Here is a 20823-nt window from a genome sequence, read left to right on the forward strand (position 1 = left end):
GCCGACGAGGCCCCAAGCATCATAAATTGACTTGATTAGTAATGGTTGTGCGAGGTTTGTGGAGCAGTAGATGACATGATATATATATATATATATATATATATGTGTGTGTGTGTGTGTGTGTGTGTGTGTGTGTGTGTATGTGTGTGTGTGTTTCGCAAGGTGCAGACACTCACGTTGTGTTTGACGTTATCACCAGTGAATACAAGACAATTCGAATCCCATTTCAGCTCTGTCCCTTTTTCATATTACTTTCTCCTCTCTTTCGCTCTTTCGTGTCTTGTTTCCGCTCAATTCGATCAGCTACATGTGATGTTGTAGTGCTAATGGCTCACCGTACTGAGACGAGGATTCGCCACACACTATTCGACTGGCTGCCTGGATGGAGCAGAGATTCTGACAGAGAGAGAGAGAGAGAGAGAGAGAGAGAGAGAGAGGAAGGAAGCAGTCTTCTGCTGCTTGGCATGCTGCTGTGTGATGTGTATGTTGGGTTACAAACCATGCAGTTTATTTAGGAAAGGTGAAAAGATGACGGTGCAAAGAAGTTTATTATTATTATTAGTAGTAGTAGTAGTATAATCATTATTGCTATTAGTATTGTTATCATGATTATTATTATCATCATCATCACCATTATTATTATTATTTTTATTATCATCATCATCATCATCATTATTATTATTATTATTATTATTATTATCACACACACACACACACACACACACACACACACACACACACACACACACACACACACACACACACACACACACACACACACACACACACACACAAGGTTTCAAAGAGGTGTCAAAAGCGTGCGAACCGGTCCGATTCATACACGCTACACCACATCTGCTGTAAAAATAAATAAATAAATAAATAAATAAAAAGGGCAGATCCCTGATCTTCGCATAAAACTAACTCGCTGATCAGGCAGGCCTTACGGGCCATTGCAAAGCTCGTGTATAACATTAATCTAAAAAGATGAAATATCAATTGATAATAAAGAATGATAAAGAAAGGCATAATAATAATAATAATAATGATGATGATCGATGATGATAATAATAACAGTAAGAAGAAGAAGAAGAACTGTAATTATAATTATGATAATCTATATGATAGCAATACAAGAAGAATTATTGTGATTATAATAACAATGACAATATTATTATTATTAATAATAATAATAACAACAACAACAACAACAACAACAACAACAACAACAACAACAACAACAACGACAGTAAAAATAGAAGAAGAAGAAGAACTATTGTAATCATAATTATGATAGTCGTGATAAGAATTCAAGAAGAATTATTGTAATTATAATAGCAATGACAAGAAGAAGAAGAAGAATGAACAAGAATCAATGAGAATAAATAAAGTCATTTCAAAAAAATAGAAAAGTATGAGGGAGGGGTGGAGGCGGAGACTGGTGGTCGGGGGCTTGGACCGGGGGGGGGGTTGCGGGGGAGGGGGGGGGGAGAGTGGGCGGGGTGAGGGCAATGGAATGGCATTTGGTGGTGCTGGGAGGGAGGGGGGAGGAGGGAGGGCGGGCGATGGGGTTTAAGAGGAAGGGGAGAAAGGGCAAGAGTAGGGTTGGGTTTTGTTTTTTGGGGGGAGGGGGGGGGAGAGAGAAGCACTCATAGCCTGTTATAAATGCACAAGAAAGAAAGAAAGAAAGAAAGAAAACAAACAATAGAAAGAAGAAAGAAAGAAAAACATGAGCCCAAGAGAAAATACAGTTCCAGACAGAAAAGGGGATTTGGAAGCAAAGCAATGCGAAGTTCTTAAGAAGAAGACATTCCAGGAGGGATACCACCGACACAGCATGTTCGTTCGTTCGTTCGTTCGTGTGTGTATGTGTGTGTGTGGGCTTGCACGGTCACAGAGAGGAGCGTGCTGTTACCGTGGCAACCAGCGCGACACCGTCAAGCGGCAATGTCTAGTCTTCCCGTCTGTTTGTCGTCGCCTGGCTGTCTGGTGACAGTTCGTTCGTCTCCTGGGGGAAATGTAGGTCACGCAACATCTGTGCAAATTACGGGATGCACGTGCAAGTCTTGAGGATGTGAAAAGGAGGGAAGGAAGGAGAAGGGACATAGGAATTCTGGAAGCATGTGAAGGGAGAGAGAGAAGCGGTGAGGTGGAAGTTCCAGTCTTGAGATGTGTCGAGGTAAGGGGGCGGTGGGTGGGGGTCGGGGCGAGGGAAGGGAGAGGGGAGGAGGGGGGGGGGGATACTGATATGTTGAAAGGAAACTTCTAACGTCATGTGATCAGCCTGTTTGCCTGTTGAGGAGGAAGTGGCGACAGGGAGATGGGAGAGACTAATTAATAAAGGTCTTGTGTATAATATGTGCCATTTCTGAATGTTATTTCTTTATCCAAAAAAATAAATATTGAATACATAAAGAAACAATTATACGAACATTTTAAAAGTCACTGTGGCCTTTCCAATTTATGATTTTGCTGAGATAAGCACTGGTATATGTTTTCATTTGACATTTCTGCTGAGAAATTGTAAGTTTTCTTGTCTTTTTAACGACAGGGCGCTGTTACGGGTTCGAGAATACAGATGATGTAAAGTATGATGGATCACGTGCGGCCTTATAAGTTCATTTATAAAATGCAATTATGCGGATATATTTCTAAGGGTAGAGGTTTGCTGTTCATTTTTTTACTTGCTCAAATACTCAGATCTTTCAATTTTGATTTGACACGTAATATGAGCTACTTGAGGAAAGGAGTTCCGGGATATGTCAATATCATATCATGTGTGGTTTAAAGTGATAATCGAAAGACTAAAAAAAAAGTGCCGTTCAGGTGTGGGATGTAAAATTTCAATCTGAATCCAAGAGCAGGGACATCAATGATGCAGGATCCTTTTAATCTGCCGACGACAAATCGATGGCGGTTACCCTGACGACATATTACGAAAACAACTAAAGGCGAGAAACACACACACACACACACACACACACACACACACACACACACACACACACACACACACACATACATGCGCGCGCGCGATTAAAAGAAAAAAGGCAGAACTAAATTATTAGAAAGGAGAGAACGAGATAGACAACGGAGAAAAAGTCAGATAGAGCACAGACAGACAGAGACTCATGACTCGAATGATTACTGAATTAATGATATGGATACTTACATAGCGCCTATCCCTGGTCGGAGACCAAGTTCGAAGCGCTTTACAAACACGGAGTCATTTGCCCAACAGGCTGCCTACCTGTATTGACCCGGCTGACAGCTGCCATTTGGCGCTCATCATTCGACTCCTGTGTCATTCAATCAAATTTCAGGCACGCGTACATGTCAAACTCAGACAGACATGCAACAGTTTACGTGTATGGCCGTTTTGTTTATTTACCCCGCCATAAAGACAGCCATGCTCCGTTTTCGGAGGGGGTGGGCGGGGGGCGAAGGTTGCTGGGTATGTTCTTGTTTCCATAACCCAGCGAACGCTGACATGGATTACAGGATCTTTTACGTGCGTATTTGATCATCTGTGTGCGTATAGACACGAAGGGGGTTCAGGCACAAGAAGGTCTGCACATAATTATGTTGACCTGGGAGAGAAATACCTCCACCCTTTACCCACAAGGCGCCGTTACCGAGATTCGAACCCGGAACCCTCATATTGAAAGCCACGGACTTAAACCACTCGGCTATTGCGCCCGTCAATCTGAAATAACTCAATATTCACAAACACAATGGCAAATGCTTTCACACAAAATGCTTTGGTGGAAAATGTATAAAGGGAAATCAAATGCTCCAGAACATATATGATGGAAAATGCTCTTCCATAAGTGTGTGTGTGTGTGTGTGTGTGTGTGTGTGTGTGTGAGGGAAGAGAGAGAGAGAGAGAGAAGAATTTAAAACGTTTTTGTTCAAGGATTAAGATTTTAGACATAGCCTATTTTTCCAATATGGCCTTGCTAATCTGCATCTATTACAAACAACGCACATATACGTGAAAGAGAGAGAGAGAGAGAGAGCAAAGACCACGGGGCTATTAATGTTGCAAGCAATGTATCGAGCGAGTGCATTTACCTCACGCTGTGGCCTTTCCTTGAATTAATAAACCTCCTGCAGCAGTTAGTGTCCGAACAAAGCATGATGCTTTTCGCACAGGCCTGCCACTGATAAAGAGATCGTAAAGCGTGAACAGTGTGTTGTGTGTGCGTTTTGTGCATGTGTGTGTGTGTGTGTGTGTGTGTGTCTGTGGATGTGCTTGCATATATGCGTGTGTGCGTTTGTGCGTGGGTGTGTTATTGTGTGTGTGGGTGTGATATTGCGTGTGTGGGTGTGTTATTGTGTGTGTTTCTATGTGCTAGTGTGTTTGTGAATGTGCTTGTGTATGCTCGTATTGTTTTAGTGTGTGAGTGTTTGTCAGTTTGTGTGTGTGTGTGCGTGCGTGCGTGCGCGCGCGCGCGTGTGTGTGTGCGTTCTGTTTGAATGCGTATGCAGTTGTATGCGTGTGTTTGTGAGTGTGTATGAATGTGTGTGGTTGTTTTGTTTATTTTGTTTTTTTCTGTTGTTGTTAGTTGGGGGTTTTTTTTTTTTGCTTGTTTTTCATTGTGTATTTGATAGTCACACACACACACACACACACACACACACACACACACACACACACACACAGAGTGAGAGAGAGAAAGAGCGCACGTGCAGTTTAATGTTGTGGTGTGTTTCGTTGCGATAATGGTGGTGCTGTGAGCATGTGATGGGTGTGTATTATGACAGTGTGTTCGTTTATGTCATCACGCAAACTGCTGAGCAGGAATGATGATTATGGTGAACTTAAGGGAAGGGAGGTGTTGTTGTTTTTTAGTGAGGAAGAGACGTAGGATGAAGTTAAAGGGAAAGGGAAAAAAAGCATAGAAGGAAGGAAGGATGGACAGAAGAAAGGAGAGAAGGGAAATAAATACAAGGATTGCGTCTCTTGTAAACAGGAAGAGAGAAAGCAGAATGAGTAACAGTCAAATGGGGGCTACACCATTTGCAGTGCCAGAGACAGGGAGTGCGTACCGCGAGGATGGAGAAGTATGTAATACGACAAAAGATGTGAGGGTTTTTTGTTTGGGTTTGTTTTGTTTTTTTGCTGATATACTGCATGGTTGACGTAGAGGACTTTGAACTGATGAGAAAAATACGAAGTGCACCACATGGCTGAAAAAAGTTCTCTCTCTCTCTCTCTCTCTCTCTCTCTCTCTCTGTCTCTGTCTCTGATTGTCTGCCCCACCCCCCGCCCCCTCTGTCTCTCTGTTTCTCTCTCTGTTTCTCTTTCCCTCTCTCTCTCTCTCTCGTCCTCTCCTCAGACTGCAAACAAACGAGAGTGCAGACTATTTCCCTTTCATTGAATTACCGGTGAAAAAGGAGAGAAAGAATGAAGAAAGACAGATAGACAGACGAACATGCATATGGAACTGAGGAGGGGCCTGGGGCTGGGGGTGGGGGGTGGGGGGGTGAGAGACAGAGAGAAATAGAAGGGTGGGTGAGTAGAGAGAGAAACGTCATTCTTCTCTTGCGGCAACTTTCTTAACTTTTAGTACCGAAAGCTGCTTCAAAGTATGGTGTGTGTGTGTGTGTGTGTATTGTGTGTGTGTGTGTGTGTGTGTGTGTGTGTGTGTGTGTGTGTTATGTGTGTGTGTTGTTGTTGTTGTGTGTGTGTGTGTGTGTGTGTGCGTGCGTGTGTGTGTGTGCGTGCGTGAGAGAGAGAGAGAAAGACAGATCTCTCTCCCTCTCTCTGTCTGTCTGTCTCTGTCTCTATCTGTGCACCTTTCCGCGTCTCTGTCTCTGTCTCTGTCTCTGTCTCTCTCTCTCTCTCTCTCTCTTTCTCTCCCCGCCACTCCCCTGAAAACCCATACCCCCACCCAACCACCCCTTTACCTTATCATGACAAAACCTCAGTGGACAGGTGGCATGGGAGTATGCGTGGGTTGGTGGGAGGCGTTGAGTAGGGGAAGGAGGGGGTGGATGTGGGGGGGGGGGGTGGATACAAAGACGTGTCAACAACTTATTTTTCCATGGTGACAGGAGTAAGTGGCTTCTGTCAGGAGACGGAGGGAGGAGGGGGGGGGGGGGTGGGGGCGGGGAGGATGGAGAGAACACAAAGAGAGGCAGTGGAGTCAGGAATTCCCCACCCCCACCCCATTCCCTCCACTGTCATCCTCCACTCCCACTCTTTCCTTTCTATTCCTTCTTCCCTTCCTCCTCCAGATCCTGAGTCAGTGGAGACTGGAATTTCCTGGACAGGGATTTTATTTTATTTTAATCCCCTATCTCCCCAAGGTCCCCACACTCCTCCCGCACTTCTCACCCCCATCCCTTTCCCATGTCTCCTCCCCCCTACCCCCCCTTCCCCATCCTCCTTTACCTAAGGTATGGAATTTGTGAGACATTATTTTTTTTGTTTTTCATCCCCTCTCCCCACCCCCCACCCCCCATCACCCACCCTCATCCCCTTCCTTCATGCCCTCCTCCTCCTTTACCTGAGGCAGTGGGGTCAAGAAATGGGTTTCTGCCCCCCCCCCACCCCCCCACCCCACCCACCTGTCCCTCACTCCTATCCCTTTTCCTCCGTCCTCCTCCTCCCCCTTCTCCTTTTCCTGAGGCAGTGGGGTCAGGACGTTGGTTTCTGTCCACCCCCACCCCCCCACCCGCCACCCCCCCCCCCCCACACACACACACCCCTGTCCCTCACTCCTATCCCTTTTCCTCCATCCTCCTCCCCCTCCTCTTTTACCTGAGGCAGTGGGGTCAGGACGTTGGTTTCTGCCCCCCCCCCCTCCACCCCCCTGTCCCTCACTCTATCCCTTTCCTCCACCCTCCTCCCCCTCCTCTTTTACCTGAGGCAGTGGGGTCAGGACGTTGGTTTCTGCCCCCCACCCCTCCACCCCCCTGTCCCTCACTCCTATCCCTTTCCCTCCATCCTCCTCCCCCTCCTCCTTTACCTGAGGCAGTGGGGTCAAGAAATGGGCTTCTGTCCCCCCACCCCACCCCAACCACCTGTCCTTCACTCCTATCCCTTTTCCTCCACCCTCCTCCCCCTCCTCCTTTACCTGAGGCAGTGGGGTCAGGACGTTGGTTTCTGCCCCCCACCCCCACCCCACCTGTCCCTCACTCATATCCCTTTTCCTCCACTCTCCTCCCCCTCCTCCTTTACCTGAGGCAGTGGGGTCAAGAAATGGGTTTCTGTCCCCCCCCCACCCCACCCCCCTGTCCCTCACTCCTGTCCCTTTTCCTCCACCCTCCTCCCCCTCCTCCTTTACCTGAGGCAGTGGGGTCAAGAAATGGGTTTCTGTCCCCCCCCCCTCCCCCTGACCCTCACTCATATCCCTTTTTCTTCATCCCCCTCCCCCTCTTCCCCTCCTCCTTTACCTGAGACTCTGGAGTCTGACATTTCCAAGACATGGATTTTCTCCCACTATATTTGCTTTTTTTTCTCCCCCCCCCCCCCCGCTCTCCCCCCCCCCCCACACACACACCTGTCTCTCTCTCTCTTTCCCTCCCTCTCTTTTTCTTCTCTTGCCACTGGCAATACTGACCGGGATTTTCCAAGACATTGACTTAACCCCCTAACACCCCCCTCCCCCCTTCTTGACAAAGAATACCACAATTCTGACGACGGAAGCTAAAGGTTGGGTCAGTCAGACACCCACTGGACATCCGAGGGGTCTGTGTAGAGGAGAAGAGAGGACTGACCACTACTGAGTGAGTTAAAGCGTTGGACTGTCAATCTGAGGGTCCCGGGTTCGAATCACGGTGACGGCGCCTGGTGGGTAAAGGGTGGAGATTTTTACGATCTCCCAGGTCAACATATGTGCAGACCTGCTAGTGCCTGAACCCCCTTCGTGTGTATATTATGCAAGCAGAAGATCAAATACGCACGTTAAAGATCCTGTAACCCATGTCAGCGTTCGGTGGGTTATGGAAACAAGAACATACCCAGCTTGCACACCCCAGAAAACGGAGTATGGCTGCCTACATGGCGGGGTAAAAACGGTCATACAATTAAAAGCCCACTAGTGTGCATACGAGTGAACGCAGAACTCTTGTCTGGTGTTTTGGGGATGGGTTTTTTTTTCTGTTTGAGGCAAATTTAATGGAATATGGAATTTTCGAAACACCGATTTATCTCCGCAACCTCTTTTCCCCTCCTGCCCTCACCCCCCCCCCCCACCACCACCACCACCACCCTCCCCGTCCCTCGCGCCAACTTCTCTGTCTGCATGTCTATCTCTCTCTCTTGCCTGGTGCAGTGGCAACTGGAATTTTCCGAAGACAGTTGTTACCTTCCCCTTTTTCTTTTCCTGCCCCCTTCTCACCTTTTTCTCACCCCCTTCTCTGTTACCTGACACAACGAGTATGGAGTTTCCAAGACTGATTTCGACGTATCCTCGCATTAGAACTGATGTAATCATTAATTATTGTGGAACTGTTGTTGTCATGTGGGAAAGGAGACATGCAAAATAGAATGTAGAATCGGAATAAGATATGAAGTGTGTGTCTGTGTGTGAGAAGGGGCAGTGTGTGTGTGTGTGTGTGTGTGTGTGTGTGAAGGAGCAGTGTGTATGTGTGTGTGTGTGTGTCGGGGGTGGGGTGTCTGTGTCTGTGCTCGCAAATCAGTGTCAGGTTCACTCAGAGCTAGTAGCCATTAAGTTCACGTCAAATGTCCCATAACCTTTTACGGCAATCGGGGCAGTGTGTTCACATTTACTGTGTATGGGGATCGGCATACGAAGGCATGGCCCAGTCTTCTTCTTCTTCTTCTTCTGCCGTTTTAACCGTCCCCAGCCAAAGTCAGGTACCTTTTCACACCTTGATTGAGCAAGCACAGTATCAGTATCAGTAGCTCAGGGGGGTATCACTGCGTTCGGTCAATTCCATATACGCTACACCACATCTGCCAAACAGATGCCTGACCAGCAACTTAGTCAGGCCTTGAGAAAAAAAATCAATAAAAAAAATAAAATAATAATAATAAATACATAATATAATAAAATAAAAAATAGAAATAAAAATAATTAATAATTAAAATAAATAAAGTAAAAATAACAAAAAAATAAATAATGATAATTTTTTTTCAAATACAATATATGTGTTTCTCCAGGACGCGGCACCATGCCGAAACGGGGCCTCGAACTCTGATCACTGGTGAACACTCCGTTAGAAATCTCAACGCCTAACCGATTCTGCCACGGCGGCTCTAGTTAACCCTTAATCATACTGAGCCCTGGTACCCCGTGTCTTCTCACAGAAAACAACAACACGTATTGCAGGAAAGACTAGGAGCCCCCCAATAACGCTGAATCCCATAGTGTGTTCATCTTCCACAGCTGGCATTCTTCAGTCTCGTTGTTCGTTGTCTCCTCGCTACTCTTCATGTCTTCCCATCAATTTGCTAGTTGTGGAGAGAAAAATTATACGGAAACGATCCTTAATCGGGATGCAACTTGAGCTGCAAACATAAGGTCTCCGAGGAACTGAAACTGACAAATGACAAATCTAGCAACAGTGAGCTGCATGAAAAACGAATCGTTTCTCTGCCAAACGCCCAAGATCGATTTGCTGGGGAATATGCCGTCAGATTTTGATCTGCTCCCTCCTGGCATTTGTTGAACAATTTCGAAAATGTAATGTGATTAAAATGGTTTGCAGGAGGAAAAATAAGAGTTTCCACAAGGAAATAGGGCATGCTGTTAGGGTTTGCTCCGGTAAACATTTCCAGTGCCGTTTACCGGCGTTGGTGTCAGACGAATGTCACATTCACGTGCTCTATTCCAGCCCCGGTCTCCATTCCCTCACCACATTTGTCTGCCCACACATCCTAAGCAGTATTGTTGTATCTGCTCAGCTATTCTTTTGAGACATTTGCTACAATTCTTACAATCAGTAGAGAGCTGCCAAAAATATTGTTTGTTTCTTTGTTAAATGTGAAAGTTGAATGGGTGGCATTATGTTGTTTCCCTCGACATTGTGAAGTAATTCCATTACTTTGCTATTATTGCTAGGTACTTTAATTTTATTGCTCGCGGTTATGTCACAAGTGTCGAGCAGCCTAAGTGGGCTCTGGAGGTTTTGTACTCTAAACATTGCCTGTTTTTGTGTGTTGGCCAAAGTTCATGTTTTATGTGCCTCTCCACAGCCTACCTCTACTCTATTTTGCGTTTCCTCCCTTTCCTTCATTTTGCCCGCCCGCCCACACCTCCCTTATGAATTCCTTTCGGTGTTTTTTAGTTATCACCAGCGCAGCTTCGCTCAGATAAAATAAAAAATCTTTCCGACACCCTGTTTACAACACCCTTCACCTGCAATGAATTTCTTAGCAATGGAGTCAGAAACCTGTCAGCTCCAACACCCTGTAACGGGTTGCTGGCCTCCAGAGGGTCTGAAACAAAACCAAATCAACGAGCGCGTGTGATGTGCATCACAGTTCAGTAAGAAAAAACGTGCCGAGCCGACAGAAATCCAGACAGGGTGGAAAGAAGTGTATAATGGAAACCGAACGTATGTCCGGAAAGGCATTAGTAACCTGCTACGTCGACTTGAATGTCGACAAAGAGAGAGGGTGACTATTGTGAAGGTGACAGCCACGTTTTCCGCCATTTCATCATGTGTCATGATTCAACCAGGCATTTTGAGACATTAGCCACAGTTCTCATGATCAGTAGAGAGCTGTCTAGAATGTAGGTCATTTGTGTGTCATTTTGAAAAATTGATTCAGTGGCATTATGCTGCTGGACCTTCCCAACCCTTCCACCCCTTCCAAGGCTCTACACAACATTTCATTGCTTCATTTCTGTAGGTAAGTTCACATCTATGAGGCGGAATGTAAATGAAGTTTTGCAACTGGCAAGCAGCTAAACTGGCCGTGAGAGGGTTTTCTCTCAACAAAATTGACAGTGCCTTTTTTCTTCCCACAGTGTTGGCCAAACGTCACGTTTTTCACGTGCCCTGCACAGCCTGATGCTACTCTGGTGCTTGTTTCCTGGATTCTCCACTTTCAGTTTGCCCTCCCACTCCTCCCATGGGAATTTCTGCCATAAAAACATTCTCTTGTGTGCAGCTTCGTTCAATTAATACCAAAATCGTTTTGATGCCTTCTTTATAACACCCTTCACCCACAGTGAATTTCTCAGCAATGGAGTTCACAAACCTGCCAGTTCCAACTCCCTGTAAAGGGTTGCTGGCCTCCTGAAGGGCTGGAATAAAACCAAATCAATGGGCGTGCATGAGGCACATCACAACATTGTGAGAAAGACCTGCTGAGCTAACTGGAATAAAAACTGTGTGAAAAGAATAGTATGCTTGAAATCTAACGTGTGTTTGTAAAGGCTTGTCTCCTTCTGAGAAGAATACTGAAAAAGAAGAAGGTTACCACTGTGTAAGGTGATAGTGTAATTTTTTTTTTTTTTTTTTTTTTGTCCGTGTTGATCACGTTTCATGATTCCTCTGGGCATTTAGAGACATTCCCTACAGTTCTGGTGAAAGTAGAGAGCTGTTAAAAGTACAGGTCATTTATTCGCCAAACTTGAAAATCGATTCAGTGGCATTATGCTGATGGAACCACCACCACCAGCCCTCGCCCCCCAAACTTTTTGCTGCAATATCATTGCGTCACTTCTGTAGGTAGGTTAACATCAAAGAGGGGTAATGTGAATGACGTTTAGCAACTGGCAGGCAGCTAAACTGGCCTTAGGAGGGTTTTCTCTGAAAAAAATTGTAAGTGCCATTTTTCTGGCCAGTGTTGGCCAAATGTCACATTCTTCACGTGCCCTCCACAGCCTGAGTGCTACTCTTGCCTTTTTTTTCCTCACCTGCCCCCCTTTCCTTTCAATTTGCCCGCCCACTCCTCCCATGGGAATTTCTGCCCTTTTTGAAAATCAATTCTCTTGTGTGCAGCTTCACTCAGTTAATACGAAAACTGTTTCAACGCCCCGTTTACAACACCCTTCACATGGAGTGAATTTCTCAGCAATGGGGTCACAAATCTGTCAGCTCCAACACCCTGTAACGGGTTGCTGGCCTCCTGAGGGGCTTGAACAAAACCAAATCAACAAGCGTGCATGATGCGCATCACAGTACTGTAAGAAAAACGTGCCGAGCTGACAGGGATACAGACTGGGTAGAAAGAAGTGTATAATGGAAACCAAACGCATGTCCTGAAAGACATTAATCACCTGTGGAGAAGTTCGACACAGAGGGATGGATTCCATTCCACTGTGAAGATATTTTGACAGTCTCGATTTTTGTCCACTTTGATCTTGTGTCACGATTCATCTTGGCATTCAGATACAGCTCCCACGGTTCTTACGAACTGTAGACAGTTGTATAAAATACAGCACCTTTCTTCATCAAACATAGGTCTTCCCCTTAGACGTTAGACGGACCTCCCACCAAGACAGAGACATCCGCGATCCGCCCCCTCAAACAACGCAACCTTCACCGAACCAAGCCCCAAGCCCTGGACAACCTGACCATAAGGGCGTCTGCCAATAGGTCGTTAAACCCAACTCCTGCCTTCATCAAATATGAAAATCAGTTTAGCGCCATTATTCTGACGGATTGTTGTCTCCCCCCCCCTGGGTGTTGTAAAGCAATTTCCTTACTTCCTTTCTGTAACTAAGTTAACGTCTCTGGGTGTAAAGGGAACGAGGTTCTGCGACTGGCAGGCAGCTAGCTAAACTGAATGCAGCGGGGTCTGCTCTCAAAACAGATCTTGTGCCGTTTGTCCTTTCACAGTGTTGGCCAAATGTCACGTTTTTCACGTGCCCCTTCACAGCCTGACGCTACTCTCACCGCCCTTGTCCCCTCGCCTCTTCACTTTCCCTTCAATTTGCCCGCCCACTCCTCCCATGGGATTTTCTTTACTTTTTAATTCCCAGCTGCTGCTGTTTCGCTCAAATAAAGCAAAAATCGTTCCGACACTCTGTTAGCATTCTGCTTCATCTGCAGCGAATTTTTTTTTTTTAGAAATGGGGACAAATCAGCAGTGTATTTATTCAGTGATAATGCAATGAAATATAAAAATGATCTATTAGTTTTCGCTCTCGGAATTTTGCTTAGGAGAACCATTTGCAGATACTCCCACTTCGACACGTAACCGACAGATCTGGAGGAATCTGTTGAACAGTTATGTGCAATGCTCCAATGTCTCTTCGCAGAACTAAGGGAAGATGAGACTCGAAGAGAGCGTTTTCACACTTTAAAATAACTTGACTCTGAGCAATCCCCAATAAGGAAATACGAAATGAATGTTCAACTTCATATTATTAAGGAAGTGATGTACAGAAGATCCCTTTTCCTTTTAAACTACAAGACATACACAATGTTCTCTGTTGTTTTTTCTAGCTACCACCGACACCCCCACACCCCCATCCATCCCATACTTTAGATCAAAGCTGTCGTTCTGCCTCGTTGCTTTTTTTCTCCTTTTTTGTTCGGATAGTGGGTATCTCGTTTATTTAGATACCTATATATTTCAGACTTGTTTTTCTTAAATCGTGGCTGCCATTCTCACTCGTTTATCATCTATTTGTTTATTCATTTATTTATTTATTTACTATTCTATTCACTCGTTCGTTTGTCTATTCATCCAATTATTCATCTACACGTTGCTTTTGTTTATTTGTTTGTTTGTTTCCACTGCAAATTACCAAACGTTCGCCTGCATGTGCATGCATACTTAATCCGCATACCTTATCTTCTATGCTGATATATGGCGCGCACACGTGTGCGTGTGCGTACACCACACGCACATATACGCGCACCAGCACACATATTCACAAGCATCCGAAAACACACACAACACACACACACACACACACACACACACACACACACACACACACACACACACAAGCGTGCACACGCCAGGAAATAGCGAACATAGCTTGCATCTGGAAAAGCAAAGCTGCGCACTCAAAGTTTGAAATATTCATGAAATGGCGACGAAGCTTTTTCTTCACCTCACTACGGTGTCAAGTGGGGTTCAGCTGGAAGGCAAAGAACAAGGAAAAGAACAAGAACAAGAAGAGGACGAAGAATAATACTGTAAGGCAGTAACCATTAGGAACATCCTTCCATTCAACATTAGACACTCCGCTCATACAACCTCATTCTCACACTTCTCTGAAGACCCATGTAGTTTCGTAGTACTTTTGTCCACCAGTTCTGAACTGCCTTTTATCCGTACAATGAATGTGTCCTTATGTGTGTGTGTGTGTGTGTGTGTGTGTGTGGTTGTGTGTGTGTGTGTGTGTGTGTGTGTGTGACCGTGACTGTTGTGTGTGTGTGTGTGTGCGTGTGACTGGTGTGTGTGTGTGTGTGTGTGTGTGTGTGTGTGTGTGTTGGACAGGTGGTATCATGATATCCGTTTGTAGCGGGTGTGTAAATGTTTTTGTGTGGATTATTTCATCATTTGTAGTCAATGAGTAAAGCGCCTGGAGTTCTATTTTAGTATATAAAAAAGAGGGAAAATGAATAAGTGTTAACTGATAAATTTTTGGGAAGGATATATTACAGGGCGTTTGAGAAGCCAGACAGGTATATCACATACAACATTCTCGTTCCTTCAAAGATGAGTGAAGTAAAGAAAACAATACTGAAAGAACTGGAAGGAAGGGAAATAGATAAATTAGATACACTTGAAACCATCCTTTGCAAAACGAAATAAAACAATTCGTTTCAGAAAACAAAAAAAAAGCTACAAAGATTTCCAGTCTCTCTGTATGTGTATGTCTGTCAGTCGTCTGTCTGTCTCTCTCTCTCTCTCTTTTCCTATCCCTCTCTTCCCCTCTCCTCCCCCCCCTCTCTATCTATCTAGCTGGCTATGTTTTGAAGTAAAAGAAAAAAAGAAACTATTTCCGCGTCCGTTGGTGAACCCCCATATTAGCTGTGTAGTCCCATCTTCTCCAACGGTGTCTGCGATGGTTAGATTACTATTTCGTGAGGAATTTGTTTTTTCGGGGGGCGGGGGAGGGCGGGATAAAAGTGTTTATAAAAACCGCTTTCTACCTTTCTGTCTAGCTATTTCTGCCTTCCTCTCTTCATCTACGCTCTCTGTCTCTCTCTCTCTCTCTGTCTCTCTCTCTCTCTTCCCTCTCATTCTCTATTTATCTCTATATCTATCTATCTATCTATCTATCCCCCTTACTTATTCCCTCCCTCTCTCCCCTTCGTTCCTTCCCTGCCCACCCATTGCTTCCCTCGTTGTGAACTCAAGATTCGGAATGAGAGATTTCAGATTGAAGCAAAACGGAAAGAATGTGTGAAACGAAACAATGTGAAGCAAGTGATGATGCACAGGAGTAGGATGTGGGATGAGTCGTGAGAAGTGAGGCGGAAGATGAAAGATAAGTATCATCGCTGAACACTGAAAAATAAAAGGATAATCGAGGAGGGGTATGGGGGGAGGGGGGGGGCGAAAAAGAAGAAGAAGAAAAAAGAAAGAATGAAAAAGAAAAGGAGAGGGCGTGGGAGACAGAGAGAAAAAGAAAGGTGAAAGGATCATGAGAGAGGAATGATATACACGGGGGAACAATCGATGTAAGTTGTCCCCGTGGCATTAAGAATCTACAGCCATCTTTTCTTTCTGTTTTTTTCCCTTTATCATCACACCGGTGTACCAGTTTCAAACTACCCCCACTCCACCCCCCCCGTTGAACTTTACCCTCGGGGTTATTCTGAGCTAGCATCGCATGATCCCCTGGTGTCATTTGTGGCAAGTCAAGATCGGCCCGCACACCCCCACCTCGAGTTGGACATTAACCCCTTTTCAACGGGTCCGATCAAGCTGTTGAAAAAGGAAGGGGGGTCGTTTTGAACTAACATTTATTGATCCCCCACTCTCTCCATTTCCACCGGAAGCAAACAACGGGTGAAGGAGGGTGTGTGTGTGGGGGGGGGGGTGTGGGGGGGGGGGGGGTGGGGGGGGGGGGGGGGGTAGCCTGCATTGATCCTAACTAGGTCCTATTTATCCCCACAGGGTCATAATTATCAACGTAAGGGGTTCTGACGAGTTAAAGTTTACACTCAGGGGTCATTGATATGGATACTTACATAGCGCCTATCCTCGGTCGGAGACCAAGCTCTAAGCGCTTTACAAACACGGAGTCATTTACACTACAGGCTGCCTACCTGGGTAGAGCCGACTGAGGGCTGCCATTGGGCGCTCATCATTCGTTTCCTGTGTCATTCAATTCTATTTCAGGCACGCACTACTACACACTCAGACAAACACGTAACATTTAACATTTTACGCGTATGACCGTTTTGTTTATTTACCCCGCCATAAAGGCAACCATACTCCCTTTTCGGGGGTGTGCATGCTGGGTATGTTCTTGTTTCCATAACCCACCGAACGCTGACATGGATTACAGGATCTGTAACGTGCGTATTTGATCTTATGCGTGCGTATACACACGAAGGGGGTTCAGGCACTAGCAGGTCTGCACATCATATGTTGACCTGGGAGATCGGAAAAATCTCCACCCTTTACCCACCAGGCGCCACCGAGATTCGAACCCAGGACCCTCAGATTGAAAGTCCAACGCTTAACCACTCGGCTATTGCGCCCGTCTTTCCAAGTTAGTGTCTACATATACCCCGTGGGTTAATCTGGGTGCGGATAGAATTGCAACACCAGGCTCCCCCATCGACGCCTAAAAGAACAAAACAATGTGCTGACGAGGACATGTTCGTTCAGTCCAACGTGAGTGATGTCCACACTTTTCCTCTCTTTTCTTCTTTTCCCTTCCTGTTTATCCCCGCTTAGACATCTTGGCTGCTGTGCTGTTTTTCTACCATGTCTGAGCTAAGGATTTAAACGTAAAGAAGATTTCAATGAAGGTGGAAAAAAAGATAAGTCTTCAAGAGAATTCAGAGAGAGGGAGAGAAAGGGAGAGGGAGTCCTCCGCCCCCGCACGCCCTATGTGCAACAGACATGGGCACAAAATAGTGTTGCGTAACTCCAGTTTTGAGAATCAGATGGCATCGCCCGCTGCACGCGGGTACAAGAGTTAAAGCAACTGGTCAGCATTAGTTGTCACTGACGACACATTTTCAACAAGAGGGCGACAATGTTTTGAACGAGGGAAGAGAAAATTTTGTCGCCGCCGACGACAAAGTTAATTTATATGACAATTTTGGGTACGAAGCCTGCCAAAGTCTTACCGGCGGCAGTCCCATTCTTATCTTCTCTCTCCCTCCCTTCTCCATCTCTCTCTCTCTCTCTCTCTCTTACACACACACACACACACACACACACACACACACACACACACGCACGCACGCACGCACGCACGCACATCCAACTCATCATCCCCACCGCACACAAACCCACATCCACCCGCCCATCCACCCCCGCCCATCCACCTAAATACACTTTGTATCCACCCCTACTCACCCACCCACCCTAAGACAAATCTACACACGCACACGGACCCAAACACCCACACCCACACCCTCCAGGCGCCGAACTATGCGCCCACACAGATAAGAGGACAAGCAAACAAACCCAAAAAAAATCAAACGAGTGGACTCAGACCAAATAACCAATACCGAGAGAGGTACAGCTAGCTATAGCCTCTTTGCCTCAACAACAGAAAAGAAACGAAAAATGCCGTAGAGAATTATGCACGAGTTGTCCCAATGACTGTTTGTGCGAAACTTGGGTAAATTTGCTTTCGAGAAAATCGTGGATTTGCTCGGACGAAGGGAAAGAACTCCAGAACTTTTTAAACTGAAAAGGCCTTCGATGTGAACCTCCATACTCTCTGCCACCACTCGGCCACTCTTCCCGCAGGCGTCACGCGGAAACGCTCTTATACTGTCATATGAATCCCACCGAAGGTAAAGGTCAAACCAGAGCAGAAATCGCGTTTCAAACAAACAACATTATGTGCAGAATAAAATAAATCCAAGAGGGGAAAGAGATGAAAACTAATTTAATTAACAAGCGAAAAACAATCAACACTAAAACACGTTGTTGTTGTTTTTTGTCACTGGTTTTTTGTTTTGTTTTTTGGTGTTTTGGTGTGTGTTGTTGTTGTTATTGTTGTTTTTTGGGCGGGGTGTTTGTTTTTTGGGTTTTGGTGTTTTGTTTTGTTTGTTTTTGTTGTTGTTTTGTTTGAGTTGTTTTTTTGTTTGTTTGTTTGCTTGTTGTTTGTTTGTTTGTTTGTTTGTTTTTTTTGTGTGTGTTTGTTTGGGTTTTTTTGGGGTGGGGGGTGGGTATGCTATTTCATTTTAGGATGGTCATCATGAGAAAACGAATAAATGTTCGCTTCTATGTGTGTTTGACAGAACGGCTATGAAAAACGTCTTCGTTAAGACAGAAGTTTAAAAAAAAAATGCACACTTGACATCGCGAAAATCGTTTTGGCACTCACTATAACAGCAACAACAACAACAACAGCAATAACAAGTAGAAGAAGCGTCATAACAACAGGACATTCAATTTCAACGGTATTATTATTATTATTGTATTACTGTTGTATTGTATTACTCTTTTTTGTCACAACAGATTTCTCTGTGTGAAATTCGGGCTGCTCTCTCCCTAGGGAGAGCGCGTCGCTACACTGAGAGCGCCACTTTTTTCCCTTTTTTATATATTATTTTCTGCCTGCAATTTTATTTGTTTTCCTATCGAAGTGGATTTTTCTACAGAATTTTGCCAGGGACAACCCTCTTGTTGCCGTGGGTTCTTTTACGTGCGTTAAGTGCACCTCGGTTAATCGTCTCATCCAAATGACTAGCGTCCAGACCACCACTCAAGGTATAGTGGAGGGGGAGATTCGAACCAGTGCGCTCAGAGTCCCTCGCTTCCTAGGCGAACGCGCTGCCTCTAGGCCATCACTCCAATGACACAATGACGTTCAGGAAACAAAAAACATTGTCTAAGTGAATGGTTTACCCCAGGGTACACACACACACACACACACACACACACACACACACACACACACACACACACACACCATACACACACACACACACTACACACACACACACACATACACACACACACACACACACACACACACACCATACACACACACACAAACACACACACACACCATACACACACACACACAGACACAGACACACACACACACACACACACACACACACACACACACAGAGAGAGAGAGAGAGAGAGAGAGAGAGAGAGGCGTACCCTGACATTCATTGCTTGTTTTAGAAAACTGGATAATTTACGATGATCGGGTGGGTCGGGACAGTATAGCGGGCTGTGCAAGAGTACTGAGGGAGAGTCAGTTCGATTGAGAGTCGGACGAACCGATGTCAAACACGCCAGAAAGAGTAGGACGAGAGACTAGTTTTGACTAGCCATTCTTTTGTTGTTGTTGTTGGTGGTGGTGGTGGTGGTGGTGGTGGTATTTTCAATTGGTGCACATTTGGGTTGTAGTTGTCGGTGTTGTTTTATTGCTGACGTTGTTGTTGTTGTTGTTGTTGTTGTTGTTCGTAGGTTCACAACTGGGTGTTTGTTATTGTTTGTGGATGTTATTGTTTCTTTTGTGTCTGTTTGTTTGTTTTTTTGTTTCTTTGTTTCCAAACGACTGTAAGTATGTGAATATACGATGCGTATATCATCTATCATAAAAAGAGCGAAGTAATACAGTACACAATGATATGAAACAATAAAACAAGCTATTCTTATCTCTCTCTCTCTTTTTTTTTTTCATGCGCATTCTTGAAGATTGGAAAGAGCAAACATATGTCCACTTGAATCCGGTTTACACAGTGGAAGCTTCATATCTGGGTCAGAAGTTGGAAAAGCAAACGAACAAACAAACGTGAAACAAACTGAAAGCATGTAAGTAAAGTAGGTAAGGAAAGGTGCTTTCTCAGTTCAAAGTAATTCATATGAAAAATCACCGTGGAAAGAAATATTATAACAAACAAACGCAGACCTGAGAACAGAACATGCAATAGATTATTTTGAAACGGTATGTTACACACACACACACACACACACACACACAACAACAACAACAACAACAACAACAGCAACAAAAAACCCAACAACACACACACACACACACACACACACACACACACACACACACACACATACACACACACACACACACACACACACACACACACACACAGAGAGAAAGAGAGAGAGGAGGGAGGGAGAGAATCATGGAAGAGGAAAAAATAATTGAGCAGTAATGTTATAACAGGGGTTATTTTATTACTGACATTTCACACACACACACACACACACACACACACACACACACACACACACACAGAGAGAGAGAGAGAGTTGTCCACACGTGTTCATTAAAAAAAAAGGGTAAGTTCTGGTGATTTTGCATGTTTGGTTTTAAAACAGAGGGAAAGAGAAAAGAGAGGGGGTATGGGGGGGACAGTAATTCTGGAAACTCTAACGGGGAAAATAATTACCGTCTTTCTTTGTGTCTTCTTTCCAAGCTTAGCGTAGCTCATCATCTGATAACCACTGAATGGCATTTAACAAGTGACAAAGAACACAAGGAGGTAGATAGATAGATAGATAGATAGAAATATTGTTAGAAAGAAAGAAAGGAAGAGATAGATAGATAGATAAGAAAAGGATAAAGAAACAAGTGATTAAGGAGATAGGGATGAATGATACGAGAGACAGGCAGACAGACAGACAGACGGACGGACAAAAGTGGAGTGAATGGGTAGTAAACGTTGGAAACACTTTACAGACATCGTGAAACGTGATCCTGTTGTTTGGTGATGATGCAATCCTTTGAAACCAGCTCCACCCCCATACCCACG

The 20823-nt window shown here is 44.9% G+C and overlaps 1 protein-coding gene across 4 annotated transcripts in view; it reads left to right on the forward strand.

The window, feature by feature from the left end:
- LOC143288816 (ras-related protein Rab-37-like) overlaps positions 1 to 20823 on the forward strand; it is a 566540-nt gene that overhangs the window by 414801 nt on the left and 130916 nt on the right. The window lies entirely within an intron of this gene.

Source organism: Babylonia areolata, chromosome 1 (genome assembly GCF_041734735.1).
Source record: "Babylonia areolata isolate BAREFJ2019XMU chromosome 1, ASM4173473v1, whole genome shotgun sequence".
Classification (NCBI taxonomy): domain Eukaryota; kingdom Metazoa; phylum Mollusca; class Gastropoda; order Neogastropoda; family Buccinidae; genus Babylonia; species Babylonia areolata.